General features: G+C 45.9%; 1 protein-coding gene across 2 annotated transcripts in view; it reads right to left on the minus strand.

The window, feature by feature from the left end:
- CACNB3 (calcium voltage-gated channel auxiliary subunit beta 3) overlaps nt 1-27483 on the minus strand; it is a 544884-nt gene that overhangs the window by 312680 nt on the left and 204721 nt on the right. The window lies entirely within an intron of this gene.

Genomic DNA, 27483 nt, shown 5'->3' on the forward strand with positions numbered 1-27483 from the left:
ACGTGAGAGGGAGTTTTACTGAGAGGATTTCTCCTGAGGGGACGGCAGTGCTGTCACTTTCTCTAATGGCTAGAGAGTTTTTAGCAATGATAGATACCCCAGCTCCTCTTTTGGTCGTTCTGTTAGATCTGGTGATTTTATACTCGTCTGGTACGGCTAATAGAGGAGCTCGGCCTGTAGCTGGGTGCAGCCTGGTTTCAGTGATAGCCAGAAAGTCTAATGTATTGGTAGTAATGAGATATGAGATGTCTAAGGCATGAGCACTTAGAGATTGGGAATAGATAAGGGCTCCTTTAATAGTAATCTCTTCTGGTTGTGATGGATTGGCCTTGGGTGTCTGAGTTTGTAGTCTGACGGGTGGTGGGGTGCACGAGTGTGTTGCAGTCATGTCGTTATGTGTAGGGGACTTGTGCTGTGCATAATGTTTTGCAGAGGTGCGGGAACCAAGTCGTTTGTTTCTACTAGTGATCGAGCAGGGTAGATTCATGGTTGTTAGTAATGACTCGTGCAGCATTGGTTTGGTGGGCATGGGGAGATAGAGATTCAATTTGTGGTTCAAAATATCTAGGTCTTGCTGGGCTGATGTGAGCAGGTGCGTGTAGGGGTGTGTTGTGTCAAAGGTGGAGATGAGGTACAATATGAGTAGCAGCCAAGTAAGGAGGATGCTGCTGTAAATATGAGATGCTTTCCACCAGGACGCCATGGGGGTGGATGATAGGCTTTGTGAATGGTGGAGCTAGGATGGTGTGTATACTTCTGAGTGGCTAGATATCGATAGTGGGTTGTTGTAGATTAGGACAAAGGTAGCCAATTGATAGTCAGTGGGCATGCTAGTGTGATAAGTGTAGGATATGCAGCCTCACTTACATACAATAATGGTGAAGGATTGAGTGCTACCTTGACATCTGTAGTGCAGGGGTTGGTTGGTTGTAGGTGTGAGCGAGCAGTAGAGGTCAGTACGGGGCAAGCACATATCACGTGAATCAATGGGTACATGCAAATGCAATTTAGCAATGCAGCAGGTGTATTGTGAGAACAGCTCAGGTCAGATGCAAGGCGTGTAGATGTCAGGCGCTTGATGGAGGCACAGAAGATATCGGTGGGTGACAATTGAAGTAGCAATGGGAACGCAGTATGAAGCCGCACTTCGATTAATGATAGCTCATTAATTAATACGAGCAGTAGGCATACAACGTCAAACTGTGAGCGCTTCAACTAATAGTGGCATATTAACAGTAGCAGTAGTAGTAGCTCATTAATTAATAGTAACGGTAGGCATGCAACGTCAAACTGTGAGCGCTTCAACTAATAGTGGCACATTAACAGTAGACGTAGTAGTAGCTTATTACTTAACAGTAGCAGTAGGCATGCATCGTCAAACTCTAAGCATTTCAATTAATAGTGGTACATTAGCAGTAATAGTGGGCATACCGCGTGAAGCAGCACAAGTCGGAGGCGACAGTGAGTGCAGGAGTAGTTGAGTGGTATAGGAGCGCAATATCAGGTACAACGAAAAGGAGTACTTTTACGGGGCCAGGCTAGCTGTAGGCTGACATATGCCATGAAGGCGAGTTGTGTGGATTGCGTGGTTATTACCAGTAATCATATGCGCTACCTGAGGAAGTAGGTTGGCATAAGTTGTATCAAGTAATATGTGTGGGGTCATTTTAATGTTGATCAGTGGCAGAAATGCAGCGGTATTGGATTAGATAGCGGCAGGCATTGATACTGAACATGCGACTATATAGATACGGTAGAGGCTGCCAAGTGGGATGTGGTATTGTCACAAGTGTCAGTGAATATTGGGTAGCAGTAGGAGTCCGGCATCACAGAATGGGAGACGCTGCTCAGTAGGTCCATAGGTTCAGTCGATCGGAGGTGGTGTGATCAAGGTTATTCCAGGATATTGTGCATAAACTGCTGAAGTGTGCTTGGAAGTAGACAGTGCCACAAGCTATATGCAGCAATGTAATGGAGGAGTGGACAAGGCTCTTAGATCGTAAATAGTAAGGTAGCGTGGCAGAGGACACACATCGGCTTGCCTTAGGCAGCCATATAGTAGGGCGATGAGTGGAGCGAAGGGGATCTCCACGGTGATATGACATAATCGAAGGGCATGGAATGCTCGACATGCTACGTCGGGTTCAGTCAGGAGCCTTTTTTGTGAGCCTTCGTTGGGGGCCGGCTGAAGCCTGCCGGTGCCCCGCTATAGGCAATGTAACTGGAGACAGGGAGCCTGCCCAATCAGTGGCAGGTGAGTTCAAAATGCATTAAATTACATTAAACTACATTAAGTAATAGAGGGCTGATACATGTCCCCTGCAGAACACCACAGGTGGTAAGCGTGGGTACTGAACTGGCATTCTGTACTGCAACTCTGGCACTCCTCAGGCCGAGGAAAGACTGAATCCACTGAGCAGCCATATCAGAGCAATACGCCTGTTCACTTTGGTTGGAAGTGCATGAAGGAGAAGCACTGAATGGAGCAGTAACCGAGTAACAGTCCATGCGATTATCGACAGATTCACAAGGAGGCAAGTCTGCAAGTGACCGAGGATTCTATGATGGTTTTAATAAGATTTTGTGTGACTTGTTAATTTCTTACTTCTTAGAAAAGTTTAATAAGTTCTTAGGGAGGGGTGGTTTGCCAGACACCACTAGGAAGGCCCTTAGGGCCTGAATCATGAAAGCGTTTCATAATGGCGCTGTTGCCATAGGAAAACGTTCTGTGAATTAGGCCCTTAAAGTTTTGCTCTTAGAAACTGATAATCCGGGGATCAATGTGGCTCTTACGGCCACATGATTTTTAATAAACATGGACAGTATTATTTTTTATAGGAATATTGGAAATAGTGAAATCTCGGGCACGGAAGTAAACCATCTGATCAGCCTGGTTTCATTACGGGATAATCCACATTTTATGATTTGAGGCAGAGGCAGTGTTTGATGCTGAAAAGGCATTCAACAGTCCATGACTGAGTTAAAATTAGCAGAAGTAATAATAAATGAACAAATTGTCGATTGGCTTGAGGAAGGGGTGCTGGATTTTGAAGAAAAATAGTGCTTAATGGTTAACTGCCCTGTTTTTCCATGCTTTTATCTATTACCCAAAAAACTGAAATCTTTTAGCACTCGATCAGGTGAGACAATTGTGTTTTATATACGGTCTACATTTGAACGTTTTTCTATATATATATGAACACATTCTTAATACCATGGGTGACAACATTACCCAAGTATGTCCTAGACATTTGTGATGTCTTTTCACAGAAAAATGAGATCTTTTGGGAATTGGTTTTTATCTGAAGACCTGAACATCAAAATGAAAAATTATTGTCTGAACAGATCACAATCATTTCAAATAAAATCTTGTTGTGCCGCACCTAACGAGCAGAGCACATTTCTCTAAAGCTCTTTACTTCTGTAATCCTATCTTGATGTTTTATAGTAGTACTTGCAATAACTGTTATTTTCACATTTCCTACAAATAAACGTAAGAATATGTAGCCATCAAAAGGAGCAAGCATTGGGACATTAGACCTTTAATCAGCTGCAACACCGCCTTTGTAGCACACATCACGATTTGCTCATGCAATACATTGGGCGCCGTTATATGATGTTTGAACATTCAGATTCAGGAACATCCAAGTGAATAGAAAAGGGGACAGAAATATCCATTAGCTTTACACCAGAGCACCCTTGAATGGTTCCCATTATTTGGAGCCGAAAGGTGGAGCGCACGGGCACAGTGGCATTAGGGAATGCCTGTTAGGTCAGATGGAGGAAACAATAACGATCCATTTGCAAACCATTTAACAGGCGGGGCATAAGACCTGTGAAGGCCTCCATCTTGAAGGTTCCATTTTCTTAATCAATTGTGATTCCTGAATGTGAGTGATAATGTTGTGTAAAAACATACCTTCTTCTTTTTTGTGTTCTTTTGTGAACAAATGTTATTTTGATTTATAGTAGAGCACTCATATACAAATTTAGATGCATTTAAGAATGGTGGTTGTATGTTTATCCCATGTTTTGTGATTGAGGAAATATAAGGTTGCATTTCAATTTTTTTGAATCAAATGAGGTTGATGAAATGGAAAATATTGATCCTTTGTTAAATAATAGGTCTGGGCCGGGCCCACACTATCTTCAACTCTCTCTTACTAAATATTCTCCCTCTAGACCTCTACTTTCCTCTAGCACCAACTCTTTGTGTGTAAAGAGGTTCGCCAAACAGAGGGCAGGTGGTTGATCGCTTTCCTCAGCTGGCTCCCTCCTATGGAACAGCGTCCCGCTCCCTCTGCGTCTTGAGCAGGACTTTCTTAAAATCAGTAAGCTCCGCAAGACTTTCCTCTTTTCATCCTCCTTCCCTTCTTCTCTCCTCTGCTAATCTCACAGTTGCTGTGATTGGTGTCCTGGGCCATTTTGCATCCTCGGGGCACTTGACCTCCAACACCTAATCGCCTCTGCTTCTGTCTACCTTAAGCACTTGCTCCGGCACAACCTCCGGCCTGGAACCTCGCACTTGCACCCAACGCGGCTCCAGGCCGTTTAGTACTTACCATACCTTGCACTTCATCTGTGGCTCACCTACGAGCACAGACACCCCAGCACCTACCCCCACTGCCCTCTTCCTTGCTGCACTTGGACGTTCTGAACACTCACAAATCATAATAGGTTCGTCCTTTTTTCCCTCCACTGTATTTCATATTTCTGTGTATTTTAATGTATTTCATTCCCATGTTCCCTCCGTGTTGCCCTGTGGCCACTTTGAAACCGACTTTACTTGCTGTATAAGCACCTAACAAGCGAACAATAAATAAATAAATAAATAGTAACAAACATGTGATGTATTTATTGATGATTCTCAGTATTAATGATTTGAACCGTACATTATATGTGGTCCAAGCATCACCTACTTGCTGATTTTCATTGGAGGATGTATCCCTAAATTGAAAATTCATGATATTGGAGACAATTTTCTACACCTATTTATCATACATATAAAAGTGCATCTAAAATGGCCAGGATTATGGGGATTAGTGAATACGATACAATTTACTGCAAACATAATAAAAGGACTCTACAAATCGCCCTCTACTACCCTTGACAAAGCTCAGGAGGGCAAAATGCATCAGGTTGTTCCCCTTCTGCAGTTCCTCCACAACTGGCGTTTGTTTTTAATGTATTTTTGGAAACCTAATACTTAACGAATTTTTGATATTTAGGAAATCCTGGAGTGCCTCCCTCCTGTGCTGTTTTGAGGCATTCAGCACTGTTGAGTGGACTTTTAATTTCCTGGTTGTTCATAGGTTTGGGTTGGGGCTATTTTCCTCTCCATGGCTAGCCTTTTATACACGGATCCACTTGCCAGGGTTGGCACTAATCTGATACATTTTAAGCCGAGTGTAAGGGTGCATTCTCCCTCTCTGTTATTATTATTATTATTATTATTATTTGCGTATGCATTTGGACCCCGGCCTGCAATTCTTAGGGAGTCGTATGCAAATAAAGAGTCATCTAGTCATTCTCACAAAGTGCTTTTGGTGCTGTATGCTGACGTTAATTGATTGTTTACTAGCAAATGTAGCCATTCTCTGAACGGGTTCCGTAGACATGATAGCACTCTCATAAATTGTTGAAAATGAATGATCCTGTAGGTCGCTGTTCCTCCTTATCCCTGGCGTTGGTATAGTTTGTTGCGGTGCACTGCAGTGCAAATATCTCAGAAATCATGCATCCTATGGCCTTGAAACGGGGACCTTGAGTTTTATTCCTCCTGTCGGGACAGGTTAAGAAACAACACTTTTTCTTTCCCTTCCCGGGGGAACATGGTTTACGGCTTCATCGGCAGGCACCCTCTCGCAAAATTCCTCTGGAAAAGTAATTTCACCTGATGTGGCAAAAATCTGGAAACTTCTGGAATGCTATCTGCCTTCACCTGCACCTCTCAGGTCCATTTGCTTCTCATAAATTTCTTGTTTTCCCTTCCCAGTGAACATGGTTTACGGCTTCGTTGGCAGGCCACACACCCACAAACAAATTTTAACTTTTGTTGAAATCTGGGGAAAGGGGTGGGGTGTCCAGATGTCATGTAGCCAATAATGTCCGGAGGGTCGTAACAGATAGCTATGCAAAATTTGGTGCAGACTGGTCACACGGTGTGGAATTGTATAAGGAACAACGCTTCGCTAAGCCACAAACCCACAAACAAATTATGACTTTTGCTGAAATCCAAGGAAAGAGGTGGGGTGTCCAAATGTCATGTAGCCAGTAATGTCTGGAGGGTTCTAACAGGTAACTATGCAAAATTTGGTTTGGTTTGTTGAAACGGTGTGGAATTGTATAAGGAACAACGCTTTGCTAAGCCACAAACCCACAAACAAATTATGACTTTTGCTGAAATCCAAGGAAAGGGGTCGGGTGTCCAAATGTCATGTAGCCAGTAATGTCTGGAGGGTTCTAACAGGTAACTATGAAAATGTGGTTCCGGTTGGTGAAACGGTGTGGAATTGTATAAGGAACAACGCTTCGTCTGATAAACCCACAAACCCACACACAGCTTTTGACATATATATATATATATCCCAAATCCGTCGTGCAGCTGTCGACGGTCGAATTCTTCTCCGGGCCAGCGTCGAGTGTGGAAGTTCAGTGACTCGACGCTGGGGTGGAGAAATGGGTAAATTTAACAATATTTAGCAAAAGTATGGCTAAGGCCAGGGAACTCTGCGAAATGCTTCCGACCAGTATGGCAGAAAAAAACAATCTGAGGGTCCTAGACGCGTGAGGGATCATGGGTATAGTGGACGTCACACTAGGGATAGTATTACTGGCATGCCCTGTGTGGACGCCCTTTTTCGAGTTTCGAAAAACAAACTGTAATGCTCCGCAGCTTCCACTAGATGTCGGCCTATGCACAGCATGTGATCTAAGCAGATTCCACAAGCCTCAGAAATATATATATATATATATATATATATATATATATATATATATATATATATATATATATATATATATATATATATATATATATAGAAGACTCAACTTGTAATGTCCTTTTATTCTGGATGAGGTTGAGCACTTTGGTTGGCTCGCCAGTTTACATTTACTTAGCATAAAGCCGAATCATTTCACTCGGCAGAGGTGGTTCTCCCAGCAGAACACCATTGAATGGAGGGAGCATACCTTTAGCCTTTCGATTGCCGAAGTAGCAGACATAGGAATCTCCTATTAAAATCGAATTATCCGGCTGCATTGTGTAAATTAAATGACCAAGTCACATAGTTGCTGAAGATTGGATTATCAATGATTGGAAGGATATCTCTTATTAAAATTGCAGTGTTACTGAGGTTTCCATATCTCTTGCTTAATATCTCAATTCCTATCCCGCAAGTTATTATTTTTGAAACTGCACTTTATATTGCTGCTCATTTGGTCAGATGAGGAGCATGAGGTCAGGAGGGAGATGTTGATCAGAATATACACTGAAGGGTCCTTGGCAGCTTCAATTTTTAGTTTTGGCAGTTAGGTGGCACCAGCACCACCTGCAAGCCACAACTATTGCATTGTAGTACAGCTAGGGGGGAGATGGAATATGAGGAAAGACACAAAGCGTGTGTGTGTTTGGTTATTTAACCACCCATTGGCTGTACATGAACAGTAACTTGAAACATAATGCTGTAAGAACCTGCTAGGGTCTGTGCTCAGCAGCCTTCTGGGAGTTAATGGCTTCATTTTAGCTGTAAATGTACTACTGATTTAATAAAACTATCTTAATCAAGTGTGCCTTCAGCAATTTGATTTATAAGCAGTATGCATGTGCTTGCACTAAAGTCCTGTTAAAAACAAGCATTTGCAAAGCAGACAGGTTTGGCTAGTGTACAGTTATTAGATAGGCATTTGCGTGGCACTGCTATCATAGGCCCAGGTACTCAAACCGTTTTGCAGCTGCTACCTTTATTGGCCAAGCCAGGCATTACCACTATTGAAATGCCTATCGCATGCCCACACAAAAGCCAACATTCTTAGTATTGCCAATGCGTTTTGAGACCTGTTACTTAGTTGCCCGGGCTTTATATATCCCCTATTGGTTTGAAGCCTCTCCTCACCACTCACAAATCTACATAGGAGGAGCCCAAGGAGCTCCTAATGATTTGAAGGCAACCATATTAGGTAAGTCCCTCACATTTCTCGTGAGGTACATGTGGAATGTATTACTGAGAGCTTGGGTCTAGCTTTCTAAGCGGGGGTGTTATTGACATCCCATATGCTAGGTGCTGTGATGAATCCTTGGATGTCGTCCCTTCGCCCATGGGGTACGACCCTTCTCCTGTGGCCAAAGCGGTGCAGCCACAGTTCAAGAATCCCCCTGGGGGTGGTGCACTGTGGTGGGATCACATGGGGAGGGGAAACCCTCATGGGATGAGGGATGGCACCCTAGGAGAGATGTGGTATATTTCTAGCCCTGTCCCAGCTCCCTCAACCTCTTACCCTCTCTAGAATCCTGGAATCTCTCATGCATGTGAGCAAAGTAGAATCTTGTCCTCCTCTGAATAGTACGGAGACAAAAAAGAACAGTTATGACATCTTAGAGAAATGTACTGAGATGAAGAAGAAGCATGGAGTGCAGATGAGCACCCAGCAGAACCACAGTAAGCAGACCAGCTTATTCAATCTAGCTGAACTCGGCTATGGAATAAAAAGGAAAGAAGGACTTCACACAGAGAACAGTCCTTGCTGGAGGAGCGCGGGGAAAGGCATCACGTCTGCCAGAGATGGGGAGAAAGCCGGGACGCCCAGGGAGAAGCTGAGAGCTCTGGGCAGAAAGACACTGGGAACCAGAGAAGGTGGTGGCAAGCAGAGAAGGAGGAGAAATATTCCAGACCTAGGATCTGGGACCCTGAGAAGCAGAGAATGTGGTGGCAAGCAGAGAAGGGAGAGACATACCCCAGACCCAGGGTCTGGCACCCTGAGAAGCAGAGAAGGTGGTGCCAAGTAGAGAAGGGGGAGAAATACCCCGAACCTAGGGTCTGAGACTCTGAGAAGCAGAGGAAGTGGCAGCAAACAGAGGAGGGGGAGAAATACCCTGAACTAAGAGCCTGGGACCCTGAAAGCAATATTGAAGAAACTTTCACATCTACGATCATGTATGGTAGTGCTTGGCAGGCAAATAAACCAAGCCTACCTACAAAGAAAAGTACAGAAGACAGGCGAGTCTGGGACTCACACTCATAACAGAAATACATCAGTTACTTATCCTCATAGTCACAGTACCTGGGAGGAAGGTGAGCCAGGTTGGCATTGCAATAGATAGTAGTTGGAAGGAGAGTGCACCAAGTCTACCTAGAAAGGGAACTGTTGAAACCAGGCTAGTCTGGGATTCACACGCATATAAAAGGCGATCATTACTCCTCTTAATAGTCACAGTACCGGAGGGAAGAGTGAACCTGGTTGGCTGTGCATAGGAAGAGAAACCTGGGCAATGGAGATTACCCCTGGGATTTGTGAACATTGTGGCAAAGCTAAGAGAAGGAAGGCATTCTCTTGGCTCTTCAAGGGAGTGGAAACGGAATCAGGAACAGGAATCATTCCCCTGGGTCTTGTGAACATTGTGAGAAGTCAAGAGAAGAACGCCATCCTCTTGAACCCTGTGGAACTTTGTTTTTGCACCTTTTGGATCTTTGTGCTCTGAACTTGGAAAATAACTATGAATAACCTCCTGAGAAGACAACCCCTTTGCACCTTATGTTGAGTTGTTAGTGTGAGGGCTAGAGTTAGGGTTTTGGCACAACGGTGGACTTCTTTTATTTTGACATCCTAACGGACCCATTTGAGATTTGTTTTGAGGCAGGGGAACACCTCTTAGCGTTAGGGCTCATGAGGCCTTGCCCCAACCATACTTTCATTTTAATTAAAGTCTGTAGCAACAAAAATGCCATCTGTGTGTCAATCTTTCACTACTGCACCCTCATAGCACCTATATCAGCAGGATTTATCAGGACACGCTACACATGAGCCTTTATTTGGTATGCTTATTGGTGCAATCCAGATTTTCACGGTAGACAAACATTTTGCGTGTAATGCCTTCCTGCCATTGGTGAAATATAGAAAAATGTCAGTCGTTCTCCCTCCCTTTAGATCTACCTGCGTAATTTTTACACTGAGTGATTGCACACTGGCTGGGGTTCCCTTCTCAGCCGCATAATTGCATTCTCCTAGATCTCTGTACATCAATGATGGGCAAGAATTGGCTCCTTTCCAATCTAACAAGGGTTGTGATAGTCTGGGGAGACACCCCTAGTCCCCGTGTTAAAGAGGTGTGGGAAAAGGGTATAGGGTCTGTGATTGGCAATCGAGTGTGGTCATTTATTTCTAAACAGACGAAGGAAGTCTCCATTAATTACATAGTTTGTGCATAACCCACCCCTTGCTGTCTACACAGGGTTTTTCTGGGAGTAACAAGTAGTTGTGGAGCATCACCGTGCAGGATTCCCGGCGGTATATAACAGATTTTTGGGATGGATTGTTTAGTATCATGGGTGAGGTAAGTGGAGAGCCTATTCCATTTTTGCCCTTTAAAGCTATACTGGATTTGGTGAAAAGGCGGGTGGCCTTAATCTAGTACCACGGCCCTGTGACCAGCTCTCAGAAGTGGCTGGTAGATGTCGGACTCTTCCATTCCACTGAAGACACTTATTGTAGCAATAAGCCCCGAGACAGCGGGCCAATAGCGCCCCAGGTAATGCCTGTGGGGCCATAGGTATTGTCCCGCTGTCTCGTGGCTTATTGCCATTAGTATCCCGGCCCATTAGACCGGGGTACTAATGGCATTTTTTTCTGTTCCGAAACGCTGTGGTGTTTCGGAACATAATTTTTTTTAAAGTCAAATAAAATGGCCACCCGGAAAGGGAAAACGTAGTCCGTTTTCCCTTTCCATTGTGGCCATCGGGAGCGGACGCGCTGGGATCAGAAGTGATCCCAGCGCATTTTCTCCCGAGTAAAGAAGAAAAAAGAAGGTAAGTGTGAGGGGATAGTTTGCAGGGTAGGATGGTGGAGGGGGAAAAAAAACATACCTGAGTCCGGCAGGGGACGAAGGCAGCCTCCAGCCATGTGAAGGCTTGGAGCGGGTATTGCCCCATTTGAAACTCTCTCACTGGCTAAGGGGCTGTCACACCCCCCGCCGGGAACAAACACAGGCACGTACGTGCGTCCACGGGATTACACCGTGGTATGGCTCGGAAATGAGCCAATCACGTTAAGTGTATCCCATGGATGCACGTACGCCGGGTACTAATGTGAATTGGTTGCTCCGTAAAATTATCAAAGCTGCCACAAGCTTGTCTTCGGCACATTGTAAAAGTAAGCAAAAAGCCATTCTATAAAAAGATAAAAGGTTACAAAATATCCTAACTGCACTTCACTATAAAGTGATGTGTGCAATTGTAACAATACACAAATTCATGAAGAGAGACATAGGCTCTCATTATAACTTTGCCAGTCCGGGAAGAAATGACAGTAATTCTTGCACCAGCATTTTTTCTGGACTGGCAAAACACAAGTTTGCTGGTGGGGGCCACGGATCTCCCGCAAGGCCTTACCTGCCAGTAGATCAGGCCCCTACCGGCAGAGAAATGCCTGAATCACTGGCACCGGTGATTCAGGCAATAGATGCCATGGAGTCTTATGGGATGCCATGGAATGGGAACTTATCGTCGTGTCTGCCAACCGTAATATATCTGTAATACCGAGATATCAGGTGGCGGAGACGGTAAGGCGGTTTCTCCGGTATCCCACCGGTAGTACCAGCAGGATACCGGCAAAACTGTAATGACGGTCATATTCTCTCAGTACTGATAGTCATAGGAACTGGTCACTTTCCCAATAAGAATGTGCAAAACAGACAAGGGGGGGGAAGTAAAGCATAAGGCTTTACAGACATCCAAAATGTAAGGACAGGGTTAAAAACAAGCAAAAAGAAAGGGTGCCCCATAGAAAACTAAGGAGGGAAAGGTGTAAAAAGAAAATCTTTCCTAACACACAAACATAGTCAAACACACACACGCATACACAGACACACACACTCACATACAGCCACTCTCCTCTTCCTGCTGGCACATTGAGTGCCACTCTGGCATACTTGAGAGTAGCATAGCATATTTACTCAGCACCACTGAGGGTCTAGCAAATTGAGCCTGAAATGATTAGTAGGATGCTGGAATATTTGAGGAACAACCTGATATTGTTGGCAATACTCTTGAATATTTGAGCAATAAACAGCTGTTAAGTTCGAGTGGCATAGTATTTATGATTGGCATGTGTCGCCACACATGGAATGTCACTCTGTATGTCACACTACTTTAGTGATGCTACCAGCGACACACATTTCCGAAGGACACACACAGACACACACACACGATGTACTGCTGCGTGTACTGTGGTGGGCCCAGCCTCTGAATTATTGTAATATCTAAGTTCTTCCCCTTTGAAACGACTTGCACATGTTATGGCTGGGTACCCAGTCATTTGTACTAGACTCACTGAAATGGATTACTGGGGCTCTACATCCGGGTATATTACTGCTGCGGCTATTAATGGACCCTTATTATTGCCCACATGTTGCAATAGCCCGAGGCGTGCAGCAATTATGATCAACTTATTAAGCGATGCCAGAATCAGGGCATGGGGCTCCTAGGTGCAGGAATCATGCAACAGGTCTCCCGTTCTACCCAATGTTTCTAATCCTGCTGGGTTTGTCGTACGCTTGGGAGTAGCCCACTAAAGGCAGCCATTTTGAAATCCACAGTCCCCTGGCCAGATGGCATGCCTTTGAAGCTTAATGAGCTGCAAGCAGGCACCAAATCAGGCCCAGAACTCCCACTACCAATTAAATTTTGCAGACCCACGTTAACGCCTGATGGCTGTTTTGATAGAGAGAAACATCTGGTGTGTGAATTGGACTGTGTCTTTGGAGGGCGGCACTGCGCGGTCCTTCTATGATGTGGAGGCTAGGAATGGGAAAACTAGCGAACTCGGCAGCCTGTTGTCCTGAGTGTGGTAAGGCTGCAAGAGCAGGAGAGCAGGAATTGGTACATCCAACGCTGCTTCCTCTGGATTCTAGGGATACTCTGGCTATAGTGCAGTGTCCTGGAACATTGCTCAGCAAAACACATTTCCAAAATGGGAAACCAGCGTGCCCGCATGACCCCAGGGTCTGCACCTGCTAGCTCCCACAGAACGCATGCTCTACAGAGGCTGAACCTTCTTGGCTTGGCTTGAGGGGCTGTCTACTTTTTCCATATTTTCTTCTGTCCTCAAATTGTGTTGCTGAACCCGGCCTATGGGCCCGGCTCTTGGTCCCAGTTTATGGCGATGAACGTGGCTTCAGGCGATGACGCGCGTGTTAGTCCCAGCTCTCCGAAAGCTGACCATGAACGTCTGTTATGAAAGTGCCTGTGGCCTTTGGTTCCACTGCGCTATTTGTGGTCTGCTTTCTTTTTTGTCTCTCGCCCATAGACCCTTCAGCGGCCATACGTTTTTATTTTTTCACCTTCAGAATCTCTGTGCATCTGTAACCTGGATGCAGAGGAGATGGCCCAGACCTCAGGCAGGGAATGCTTAGTGAAGCCCCCAATACCAAGCAATGTTCACCCACTGCAGACCCCATCCTGGCGGCCTGAGACCGGAAACGGCCCGTCCCAGATCATCCGCTTCTACTATGGGGAAGCCGTGGGGGTGGCAAAGTGTACTCTGAGATGCCTTCTATTCCTACCTTTACTGGAACTTACTCCTAGGCACTTTCTAAGACTGAAGTCACTTGGGCATGCAGTGAAGTAATGCAAAAGCCGCCCAACGGGGAGCTATTCAAGGTTTATTTGCTTAACAGCAAAGGGATCTCCATGGTGATTCACATGTCCAAAGGAGGTTGTCAAGAGTTCACGAGGACACATCACAAACTTCATGCAATGCATCAGATATATCCTGTCACCATCATAAGACTTGGTATACCAAGACATGACTATGGAATCAGTCCAGGCCCTTGGATGACAGAATCATGAGACCTAAGAAGCAGAACATCCTCTCATCTAGTACAGAGAAATCTAAGAAGAGGCTCCCGGGCTTCTTGGTTGCAGGAGCGACACACTGGTTGGTTCCCAGGTCCTGGCGACTGACAACAGAGTACGTAGTCCCTTCATTCACTCTTCGGTGGGCAGGGAGCTGGGCAGCCTCTGTGGTGGTGCTCACAGAGGCAGAGTTACTGGGGAAGTTTACGTTTATGTCTTCGGTTGTGAGGAGGTATTATTTGAAGGCCTGCACCCGGAAGGTTCATCGCTTGTCTCTGGTTCCCACTGCTCCAGATCTGGCACTGGGCCAACCTCTGCAGAGGTCTACAGCCCTGCATCCTTCCACCCTCCAGCTCATGATGCCGATGGGTGGTTCAGACACTGGTCCATAACTAGATTCTCTGGGCCCAGCTAATAAACCGGAGACCGATTTCTCGTCCAGAGCTGGTGTTTACCATTCCGTATTAGATGACCTGTGGTGAACTGAAGAGGGAAGGAGGGTTCCGCAACTCTACGGAAGACACATATCCTGGGTCCAATGTTACCAAACCGACATTGGAACAAATTGAATTATTTTACAAACAGTCCTAACTAAAGAGTCATAAGAAATTGGGGAAAAGCACATTCTCTACTATTAAAGAAGACACATTGACACCTGGCACAGGGCTCTCGAAGGACTTTTCAGCTGTATTTTCGCATCTGTGGCCTTAAGCGGAGGTAGGACCCCTTGTTAATGTTCCAACAGTCATCTGGCTATTGAAGCCAAATCCCGTGACTTGCTAGGGAAGAAGGTGTTCCAACATGACTCACTAGACTTCGGCCGGGTGAGTACAGCGGACTGAGATTGGGACCGTGATCTCTGTGATGCATACTTCTACATTCCAGTTTGGAAGCTGCACCACACAACCACACATAACGCCCCCGTCCCACCTGGCTTTCTTTACTTAGTCGATGGCCTCCACCCGGGGTTTTGGGGGGCATTCAGGGAGATGTTATCTCCCTATATTGGACACCTGTCTTGTAAGGGCCCCCTTTCCTCAGAGGGCGCAGGACTTTCCGGATGTGGTTTCCTACGGTTGTCTCCTATTGCTGACCTTCCCTTTATTGGAACCATCCTGGAGGAGCCCTTCCACTGCCAGAGAGAGGACTGGCTCTTCTACCAGCTCGCCGGCACTTCAGTTCAGACGTTTATACCGCAGTGGGCCAGTGCCAAACACGAGCCCGCACAATGGCATTTCCCCACCTACATCTCACCACCTGCACAAAAGCGGGGGCGATAGACTCACTTCATATGTAGGGAACCAGTAAAAAAGCGACGCCAGCCCTCTCAGATCCTGGCCGACTTTGCATCTATCATGAGTCCTTTGCAGAATGAGTTGAGTAGCTTACAATGCAATACCGCAATATTTTATGGTCCACACAATCTGCCCTAGAGTTAGTGGCCATCATGCTTCAAACCAGACACCAAACCATGAACCTGGCTGAAGGGCTTGAGCAGCAGCCTAGAGCCCCAGATTAAGGTTGTGTCGGCCATGTCAGGGATAGACGCTGCCTCCTTGCGCTGGCGGGCGGGATCCTTGCTCTCCTCCTTATCACATTATCTGGGTTGCCTGCACGGCGCAGCATCAGATGTTGCCACTCATCCGATGAAGAGATTGCTAAGAATTCACAGCCTGGCAGCTGGTCCGGTCCTGCGTGATGGGCGGGTCTGTGATTGCTTTCCCCAGATAGAGAGTGCGCTCATGCTTCCCGGCTACCCTGCACTCCGAGCCCGTCTAGGAATCTTGACTGGCTGGGGAGTAGGAGCTGGGCTGGGATTAGAATTCATTTCAAGGTTCGATGTTCTGTATATCTTTTTTTTTATCCTCCTTATCTGAGAGCACAATAAGAAGATACAATATAGTTTGAATGGGGATTGGCCCCCTCCCATCAGATCCCTGAAGCGTCATCATGATGTCAGGGCCTTCTCCATTCTGGGTAGGGTGACCAGACGTCCGGGTTTTCCCGGGACAGCCCGGGGAAATCACCCGACGTCCTGGGGTCCCAGGAGTTTTTTCATTTTATAAATCCTGTGCAGGGTTTCGCCTACAGTCCCTTTTTTTGCCGGGACCCGATTTCGAAATCCCAAAATCGGCTCCAGGTGCATCTCTTCCTATGCGAATGGGGGCGTGAGAGGAGTGTGCCTGTTAGTCCTCTGAACCCACCAAATGGGCCAGGGACATAGAAGTAGGACTAACGTTGTATGTGTATTTATTTTAGTGCTACTTCTATTTTCACGGCCCGTCCCGGGTTGTTTTTTTTTAAATCTGGTCACCCTAGCTCTGGGGCCTGATATGATATGATATTTTATTTATAGCGCGCCCATACACAAGTGTTTCAAGGCCTCACATTGCATACGCTCCCCATGTCCTCGTGTTTGCTGAAAGCCACACGTGGCTCCACATCCTGTAACCAAGCGACCACTTCCGTTTGACTTCTGTCCTCTTATACAGAACTTCCCGCATATTTCTTACAAAACGATCAATCCGTTTGGCTCAAAAGCGCTTGGCAGTGCTTGCAGAAGGGAGGCTCGTGCGTGCATGGGCACGGAGCCCGGTGCCCCCGCCAGAGCTGCCCTGTTGCACAGATGGGCCTCAGGCCGCCCGTAGCCCTGATGTAGAGGAAATCAAACTGCAAACCCAGTGCCCCAGTCCAGTACCGTACAGATGCACTGAACCCCAAATATAAATGCAAACACGGGTTTGCATGTGATTGAAAGGGAAGTGTGCGCAACCCACATGCGCACTAACCCGGAATGCTCAGGGACGCTTCTTTGCAAGAGGCGGTGGCATGGGATCAGCTCTTGCAGTGAGAACATGCCACCGCACCAACGTCGATTTGGGGCTCCAGTGAGCACTGCACGCCCACTGCTAGCGCAGTCCCCATTACTGAGGCAAATGCTAGCCGTGTGTGTTGCCATCTGTGTGAGCGAGAGTGGCCTCCCCTCGGTCCCTCCTTACACATCCCTCCGCCCACGCCTTGCCTTCTGCTGCTGCAAGCCGTGTTATTCATCAGGCAGCTGTTGTAGCCAAAAAAGGAGGCCTCCTTCATGTATTGCTTTGGTGCAGAGACTAGGCCTGGCAGCAATGCGGCTCTTCCTGAGTGGGCAATCAACAGGGTATTGGTTGGTTCCTTGATTCAAGGTGAGTGAGTAGTAAACACAGTCTGCAATTCACACCAAATTCTGCCAGATCTACAAAGGGAGTTTGCCACCTTCGGCTTGCCAAATGTTTTGGACTACAGCTCCAAGGACTTCATTTCACCAAAAGGCCAGGGGTAGCGGAAGTGACATCACACAACCATTGACCTCTGATGACATCACAGGAAGTGGTGTCATTTGACCCCACCCCAAGTGATATCACGGGAAGCGATGGAACACAGCCTTTTACCACTTGATAAAACAATAAGTGGCATCACATAGCACTGTACCTAAGTACACTACGAAAAACATGGTTACGATATCACTATAATGTTATATGCATTTCATACAAGAATGGATCACCATTTGTATCGTTAAGATCAGTGTGTATAGGCCCATATTTCCAAATTACTGTGGATGCAAGCAGACGTCCATGGGCAAATGGTAATGATGTGTTAATGTAAAGCACTTACGCTTAAGCGATTTACATAGAACAAATATACGTACAATATCACACAACCAGTGTTGGCACTCATTTATCGACCTCAGAAGGATGAAAGGCTGAGTTGAGGTGTTTAAGAACAGACTAAATCAGTGACTCACCCCCTGAAGTGTGCCTGAAATAAACCTTTAATGAGTCTAGCACTTATTGTATAGAATTCCAGAAAGACACATTATTTGGTATTCCTATTCTTTCTTATTTAGGGTCACTGCTGAAAGCGTTAGACTTGTGGAATCACTGTGATTTTTTTTAAAGAGGCCTGAACAAAAAAGCCAGACATTCCAGAAGCAAAGAGCCACTTGCCGCTGGCCACATCCCAGGGCCGTGCATTAAAAAAAAGGTGCTTTTTTAACATTTCTTTTTTTAGGGGTAGCAAGGAAACCACAGGGGCTGCAATTGTGGCCCCTGGCAACCCCTAAATGATGTCCCTATACAGCGCCCATCAGTGGAAGCCTGCATAAGTGGTGAGAGCTCGTAGGAGTCATAGTTCAAACCACCTGCAGCGCTTCAGGGTACAGGATTGCACTTCTGGTGCCATTCACAGCTTTGCTGTGCACATTGGATTGCACATGCATGTTACGTCCTTGGTTTTTCTAGGCCCTTTCACCCATGTCGGATGGGGGTTTGCAGCATGCCTGCTATTATATTTTTTTTTTATTTTGCATTTTTAAAGCGCTCACACAGCCCGCAGGCATCGAGGCTCTGTTACAGGAATTGTTTGTTTTGTAGTTGCGTAATTGTTTTTCTCTTAGTTGCGTATTTATAACGCGCTTAAAGCGCGGACCCGGGGATAGAACCTGCGTTGCTTTGTGTCGTCTTGCTTCCAAGGCGCGCATGTTGCCGCTGAGCTATCCTCCCGGGACGGGAGGATAGCTCAGCGGCAACGAAATTGGAATTGGAATACCTTTGTTTTGTTTGCTGTGTATAATGTTTATTTCTGCCTATGTAGTTCTTTCTCGTTGGTCCTTTTACTTGTCAAATTCGTGTTGAATCTTCTTGCAGCTATGCAACCACTCATTATCAAAAATCCCCCTCCGCTCACCGAGATGGAATGTGTGGTTTTACTGTAAGCTGAAATAGTGCCCTTAGTAATGTTGTTACGGTTTATGGTCTTTCCATCGAATTCCAACCATCAAAAAGCAAATCCATTGAAAAAATATGCATCAAAATGCAATCTTTTACATTTAAAAGTATATTTCCATAGAAACTTGTCCATCAAATATAGGAATGGACAAGTTTCGATGAATATGTACTTTTAAATGTAAAAGATAATAATTTCAATGCATTTATTTTTAATGTTAAAATATTACATAGAGCTGTCCAGTCCTGAAATCTTTAAAGTATTTCGGCACTGGCCAGCTTCATGTAACATTTGCTTTATTGGGGGGATTCCCCCCCCCAAATCCCCCTAACACCCAAGGGCACCCCCCAACCCTAACCCAACCCTAAACCTAACCCTAACCCTAATCGAAATCCAACTAAATATATTCAATAAAAGTACATTTCGATGGAAATGACTTTCAATGAATACATTTCGTTGGATTTTAATTCGATGAATCCATTTTCGATGGATAGTCCAGATACCTGTTGTTACAATCGTTGCTGTTAACACAGGCTAATTAGTGTTTCTCTGAAGAAACAATTGTTTCTCCCAACCTGCCTGTGATGAATTGCCATCTGGAAAGGGCATGAAAGCTGTGGCTTTTTAAGCTGTGTACTAAATCATAAAATGATGCGGGTAATTCTGAAAGGGTCATTTCTGATCAGCCCTTTTTGTAAACACCATGCCAATAGCATAGTGGGTACCTTTGCCCCGCTGCATCAGTACCCTGATTTGCAGCACCTGCGCTACCAGTGACAAGTGCAGGTCCAAATGCCACAGTTGCCCATTTGACAGCTGTGGTGATAGCCAAGTCTCTTCAGCCAAGGGGCTGCATTTAAGATATGCAGCCCTCTACTAAAACTTTGCTGTTCATAAGTAGCCCATGACGTTGGCAGGGGAAAGTCTCAAAATAAGGCATGGTGTGTGGAACCACTTATCAGCAGCCCTACCCAATTTGATATCACGCATGTGTCAGCTCTGAGCCAGCTCAGCTGTGGAAGATGATGTGTGTTCTGGCCAGACAGCTTGATCCTGCCAAAGTGACATAGCAGGAACCTGAATGGCCATGCCATCTCTTTGATCTCTTTGTGAGGGTAGATAACACTCTCCTCCAGAGTCAGACGCACAACAGGCTGCTGTCGTGTGCCACATAAAAAAAAACACACCCATTCAAAGGGAATAGTCTCTCCAAAAGGTGTTGCATTTCTAAAAGCATTTGATCCTAGTGAGAAGGGAAGGGGCGGGTTAGTATAGACAGTAGATCTCTGTACAGTTGGAGAAGACTTCCGCCATCTTGTTTCTCTCTGCATCACCTCTCCCTCTCCTTCTTGCCCTCTCGGCTTCCTCAAGAACAATGCACCTTGGGTGTGATGTCAGAAGAGAAATGCCCACTCATTTCAAGAGCTAGGATTTGACCACTAAGGTAGGCTAGCTTAAGTCCAATCACCTGTGGGATTTTACCTTTAAAAGAAGGGGTCTCGTACCACTTCTTGGAATCATCTTTGAATTGTCTTTTAGGCCCCAACCCTTGAAGAATATTTTGTTGCACCCTGCTGGGTGAGCAGTCCTTTCCAGAGTCCTCTAGAGTCCTCCAGTTGTGAGGTGAGGGTATGGGCGAGCTCTGTGCCCTTCCCAACCATTGGGGGTGAACATGCTGCTGGAAGAAGACTTGCCTCTCTGCCAGCCACAGCGGTACCCAGGCCTCACCATGTTGAAGGACCCTTACAGTTGTGTGACAGCCACCCCCATGTTTGGGAGCATGAGGATAGGACTTATGTTTTCCCTGGGCCCCTTAATTTGGACTCACAGCACCCTGAGTGCCAAGATAGTCGGGAGGCTAGTGTTTTTCACTGTTGGACTAATTTGAGCCTTCTTTCAAGAACCTTTCGACACATTTGAACCACCAGTACCCTCCAGCGCTGCCTTTTGCACACTTTTGATCTTTAAATTACTCTTAACGTGCCAAGAAGCCTGATTTGGTGCTGCCGGACCACCAAGAACCACTAAAAGGTACTATTCACTGCTTATTGACCCCTTGGTCCATTTCTGGGCTCTAGAGACAGGTTAGGTCACTTGTATCCTTTTTGCACCAAAGAACATATTTTTTTTATCATTGTGGTGTTCAATTGCCTTTTCTCCCCCTGTCTCATTCCCCAGAGTGCTGTATCTGCTATCTTTGCATATTCTTTGTTCTTTCTACAGGGGTGGGTTTTTCGTAGTGTTTTCTAGTATGTTAATACTGTACGTAGTGTGTTTGATTAAAGTATATGTATTTTCATTGGTTATTGCTGTCTGAATTCTCTCCCATCACATTTTGCGGTGGACGAAGTACACTTGTACTGGAGGTCTTCCTCACAGCAATCCAAGTGGCATTGAGAAGGGCTGTCTGCAGATAGGAGTGCTGGTGAGTATGTCTTGGAGGCATGGGGGCATTGGGAACAGCGAGGAAGCCACCCCCAAAGCGTGGTGGAGTGTCGGGGGCAGTCCTAGCCAGGGATGAGTTTTGACGAGGCGGCTTCAGCCGTGAGCGGTTCAGGAATGGCCCGGTTCGTGCCAAATCCAAGTGACGAGAATGTTTACTGACTGGCAGTACAGCAACAGAAACGTATGTCCGCTTGTTGCCAAGTGCAAACAGGAAATGACACGGGTCATCCTGGAAATGTATTTTATCTTTATTATGTGGTTGGGACCGCCCCAATTTGTTTGCTCCAAATAAACTGTGACCTTGTGTTTCCAAATACTTTACAACAGTTTCTGTGGTTTATTAGAAATAAAAATAACATATTTGTATGGTGTGTCCACCCAAGGAGAGGGGGCGGTTAATAGCGGATCGCTCCGCTATGAGTATGATCGTACACCTCCCTCAGGAACTATGTGTGGATCCTGCATGTAGGCTGAGCTTGCGCGAGTCCTTGACAGCGGGCTCGACATTGCGCGGACCACCTGGGAATTTATAGCGTCCCTCTCTCTGAGCTATCCCTGAGCGACCCGACAACGCCTGGCTCCCAAACTTGTGAACAGCATCTCCTTGAGGCGCAAATCCAATGTGTTTCTGAGGGCCGCACATGTGCAGACTAGTGAATGAAAGGAGAGAGGCACAGGTCTAGCAGCGAGGCGCAGAGCTAGAGTGGAGCTCCCGGCGGGACTCCAGGGTGTCAGTAATTACTGGCGTTGATTTCAATCATTTTTTTCTGTGGTTGAAGCATCTTCGGGCATGCATTTGGCACTACGTTCGCCACACTGAGGACTTCACAATGGTGACGAGGCCTGGGATGAAGCAATAAGTGCCCACCGGCACCACACCGGCTGCAGTCTACCCTCACCACCTCTCATTCATCCGCAGCGGGACAGCATACAGGTTGGCAATGTCTTCACCCTGGATCCACCTCAACATCCCCACATTCCAGGAACCCCCCCCTCTCCCGCCCTACTACACCAGGTCTGACTCGTGCACCATTATTTCTGGCTACTGCCAATAGGCCACCTGTTGCATGGTTGAAAATGGCATATCATGTTTGACACCTGCACAGGCGCTCTAGATGCTGCAATCTTCCATCTACCTGCAAAAAGGCATTCTCCTATAACGCAGTTGGCAAGGGCGGCCAAACAATTTTTGAGATCCTACACTAGATGAGGCCATCACAGTTGCCAAGGGGTTTAAGGGGTTTGAGCATCCAATGAAATACTTGAAGGAAGTCCTGGCCCCAGAATCCAAGGAAGGGGCCGGTGCCATGAGACATCACACAGATCGAAAAGACAGACACAGATGGAGTCTCAGACAAAGGACCGAGTCTCAAATCAGCCATGACATGAAGACCACAAGGGAGTCTTGGAGAGAACATTAATTAGCGGTGCGGCAGCCAAGCCTACTCGACTGAAAGCAAAGACTGCTCCGCCAAAGGCCAAGAGTGTCCAGCCTGCAGGACACACGGCCCTTAGCTTCACCTTGGTTGACCGCAATGAGGATTCAGAAGATGCCAATGAATCGATGGGAACATAAATGTGTCATGTCACTTACAACAAAAAGCCCTGAAGACATAAAAAAACATACTATGATGTGTACTCAGCACTCAGAAAAGTCCTTCGGCAGAAACTTAAAGACCTGGCTTCTCAACTAACTCTGCTCCTCCTAAGACTCATCACTCACCCTAATGCATTTCCCCCAACCCCTCTTCTTTTTCCCCTCAATGTAACTAGCGCCTAGATACCCCAGGGTTTTGTGCGCTTTAATACATGCATAAATAAAATAAATAAATAAATACAGCATTGGGGCTCTGCCACAGTTCATGGCTGGCTTTGGACCGGACTACTCCATTATGCTACTAACTTTGTTCGAGACCCTGTCCCCTCCCTCTATATATAGCCCCATTTGTTTGTTTGTTTGTTTGTTTTATTATTTATAATGCGCATCATACCCTGGGGTAACAGGGCGCAACAGTTACAAGTATATGCGAAGCTTAGTTACACAGAAATATATGCAGATTACATACAGGTCGCAATTACAAGGGTGCATATACAGAGAGGGCGTATTTACAGGCATAGTATGCAGCAGGAGAATGTGCAGGCAGTTCCCAGAGGGTATTACATACAAAATAAAATCTGGTGCAGGGGATAATTACAAAGATACTGTCATAGAAGTGAAGATATCAGGTCATATGGTGAGTACCATAGCGCGGTGGCCGATCAGTTCTAACTGTGTTCTAGGTAGTGGTTATTAATGCTGGTTGTTGGATTTCAGCCATATGATGGTGTTGGATCTAAACTTGCGGTAGGATTGGTCCCGTGACTTAGGCCCAGGTGCCTATGGAAATCCAAAGATCAACTACCCGGGGTTTCAGCCATGCATAATGTCCTTCAAATGGAGGCATGCAAGGGATTAAATGTACATCCGGGGATGGAAAGAGCAAGGCTACTTAATGTGAACCCTTTGACTGATGACCTCTGATGTTGCATTTCCAAAGCTGCATCGTGGTGAAAGATGACGACACTTTCCAGGAATCCAGTGGAGCCCTGAAAGGGTATGTTCACAAGACTCAACTATGCAGGGGGGCCATTCCCATGCAACGCTAATGCAGGCCCTGCCAATCACTATTCCGATATCCTCGTGGGTCAATTGCACGGCTGCAGAATTATCAAGGCAGGCAAAAGCTGTCAATGGCCCGCTGGCAAAGGCCTACATCCAGACATACATGACAGATCAGCGAAGCATCAACCTGAAGAACGGGGGCCGTAATAGCGAGCCCACACTTATTCTGTTTTGCTGGAGGGATCTGTGCATGCATGCTATGCACACACATCCAACCTCCCACATAAACAAGCACACAATTACACTCTCTTACTGTCATGGGAATTGAGACTTCCAGCAAACAAGCATTACTCCACAGTAGGCACTGCAGCTCGCTGAGCTATCTTATAGGCATTAGAACCCGCAGTAACTTATTATTGTAGCAGTTTATTTTGAATGCTCCTTAATTAGAGTTAAGGCATCTTTTGAAAGCACGTTTTCTCCCTTTAATGCAAGGTTGCAAACCTCGGCCGCATCTGTCAGGCAGCTTCTTTAATTACATTGGCCTCAAATCTTTTAAAGGTTCCTTATTGACTGACAGCAATTCTTAGACTGCAGCAGACACTTCTTGAGTCCTGCCCTTGAATATTGTTTGTGACTCGTTCGGACCCCTTTTTTGTAGGCCCATTTGGGACCTTTCATGGGGCCTCCGGGTATTGATGTGGAACGGGCAGCAGCATCTAGGAGAGGATGCTGGGAAGCTTCTGGTGGTCGGGGGAGCCCGAGACAGACTTTAGAACCCAGACCTGGATAAACCCTGCCCACTTAAAGCCCTTGATGGTGAGAAGGAATAAGCACTCAATGCAAGGCTTCATTGGATTCCATGTTTATAACAACACACAGGTCCCGCGCAGTGCGCAAGTAGGTGGCGGTGCAGGGTTTCATGGAATGCTGGCCTCTATTTTATTCACCCAGTTTTTGTCTCATTATGGAGTCCTTATCTGCCCACTGTTCTAAAATGGCAGCGCGTTTTTACATTTTGAGAGGACAGAGTGGTGCTTTGGGCGGGGCAGGGCTTGCTGGAAAAGGGCAGGGTGCCGTGCCCTGCACGGAAGATCTAGGCCGGTCAGTATGGACCGTGGGCCACTTCTGTGGGGCGTATTGCATCACTAATGCCATGCTCTTTGTTTCTCACTGTGCTGCATTAGGTAGACGCCAACCCCTCACCCTGCTGATTCGCGCATACTCTCCTCCCATGCTTGCCAGGGTCTTGCAGACCACCGCAGGTACTTTGCTGTGCCCTCCCTGGTGGGTTTGTGTCGGTGGAATGGACGGGGTTCTTACTTTTCAGGGGGCAGGGGTCATTTAAAGAAACCAGGGTCCAGAAGGTAGAATTAGCTTGAGGTTTGCTGAAAGTTGCTTCCTTGAGACGAGTGTGTCCTTGGACAGGTTACTTATTGGAGCTCAGGTGCTTTACAGTCCACGCGGCGGGAAACTGCTCCCCATTGTAATGCCTCATTCTGGCCATCATGTTAATAAGGTGCTTTGCTAAACATTTGCGGCTGCATTTATTTCCCATGGTCACAGCGTGGGGATGTTATTGTCTTGCTCCATGGATTCTTGAGAGTGGCAGGGGTTTTTTGGAGCAGACTTTGCTTTCAGTGGGAGCTGGTTCCCTGAAGGGCAGGGGGCAACTGTTTGTAATGCTCTTGAAAAGCAAGGAGACCATCCACTCACAGGGAGGTTTTTATGGGAGGGCAAAAGGGGCACTTGCCCAGGGCCCCCACCTTGGAGGGGGCCCCATAAGGCTGTCTGATCTAAAGAAGTAAGATTTCTTTGTTCACCAGACTTAAATAGCACACATCAGGATATGTTATGGCACCGTGCTGAGGCTCTAAACCTATTGCCTGTCTGTTTTGGTATGTACAATCTGCCTCGATCAATTCATCATGTCATGCTTTCTGTGTTCACTGTGGTATATATAGTTTGTGTGTTCCTTGCGGCACAACTCCTGTAGCATTCTTTCCTTCCTGTGGGAATGATGTTGATCATGTGCAATAGCCAAATTCGAAGTGCATATTGGTAAATTCAGTGCCACAGTGGTTCAGAAGTTAGCTCAGTGTGTTAAAGCATTCATTGCAGGGATATGTGTTCCTATGCAAGATTAGAATAGCACATTCCTATGCCTGAAGTTTATAAACCTGCCTGCGTATGTACTTTTTCTTGCAGCCCAACAGGTGCTATTATCAGCAATGTAGTTGCATCAGATAGGTGTTGCTATAAAAAGTAACTTGTCATCCTTATGGTGAAGGTCTAGAAATTGGTTTGTTCAGATGGGGTGTTGTAAAACCTAGGCAATCGCCTCCAGGGATGTTAGTCCAAGAGATGAATAAGTGTAAGATTAATAGGTATCACACTGAAGTTAGCTCAATGTGTTAAGCTCTCGTTGCAGAGATATATGTTCCTATCCAAGATTAGAATAGCACATTCCTGTAAGGCTGGCTGAGCATTTCCTATGTCTGAAGTTTATAAACCTGCCTTCGTATATACTTGGTCTTGTAGCAGAACAGGTGCTATTATCAGCAATGTACCTGCATCAGATAGGTGTTGCTATAAAAAGTAACTTGTCATCCTTATGGTGAAGGTCTAGAAATTGGTTTGTTCAGATGGGGTGTTGTAAAACCTAGGCAATCGCCTCCAACGATGAGCAAAAACTGTTAGTCCAAGAGATTAATAAGTATCCAAATTTGGAACCAAAGCATTCATGCTTGTATCCTGGCTTTGCCAGCAGTCAATGCAGTGATCCCGGTCAAATAATCTAATATCTCGTACATTACTGTGCTGTCTTCGGTGAAGTTTGCCTCCTCGCATGTTTGTGGCATCATTTAGCCCATTACTTGATCTTTCTTCTTATGTAGGCCATTTGAGTGCAAGGGGTGGTAGACAGAAGGGAGCGGACCAGAAGGTGCAGGACTCGGGCAAGCATATTTTAAAGTCTGCTTGTTTGACACAAAAAAATGCTTTGCATTTTTGTAAAAGTTAAAGGTTTTTCTGCATGTTTATAAATGACAATTTCACAAGCCAGTGTTTTGGAACTATGCAAAGCTAATACAAAAGACCAACCCAGATTAAATCTGTTAAATCACATTGGTTGGTATGCTGGTACTTATATACTTCTCTTCATGCTGGAGAGAATGAAGCTAGGATCATTCTGTGTAACACCCTTCTATAGTATTTTGTTTGTTAAAAAAAAATGGCAATGTGATTGGTGTACTTTCCAAGTCCGTTTTATAAAATGAGATTATTTTAGTTCATGGTAAGAGCTGGTAACGAAAGTGTTTAAATGCAGAAATTGCAGTGTTGGCACACATCCCAGATTCACCCCTTAACCAGTGTGTGTAATGCTGGGCATATAATGTAATCTTGTATTGCCTAGCCTCTCGAAATTGCTAGTCGCTAAACCTTTCAAAATCGTCAGCCCTTCAGAGAGATTTCGTTCTGATGGTTTCACTGGCTACAGTGTTGCTTTCACTATAATAGTGAACATTTACATATTGCACACCACAGGCACTTGCTCCTTTTATCTCTAATGGCAGCACTATTTGTAACCATGTCCCACTGTAATCTCAG

Source organism: Ambystoma mexicanum, chromosome 3q, assembly GCF_040938575.1.
Source record: "Ambystoma mexicanum isolate Mex_15411 chromosome 3q, UKY_AmexF1_1, whole genome shotgun sequence".
Classification (NCBI taxonomy): Eukaryota; Metazoa; Chordata; class Amphibia; order Caudata; family Ambystomatidae; genus Ambystoma; species Ambystoma mexicanum.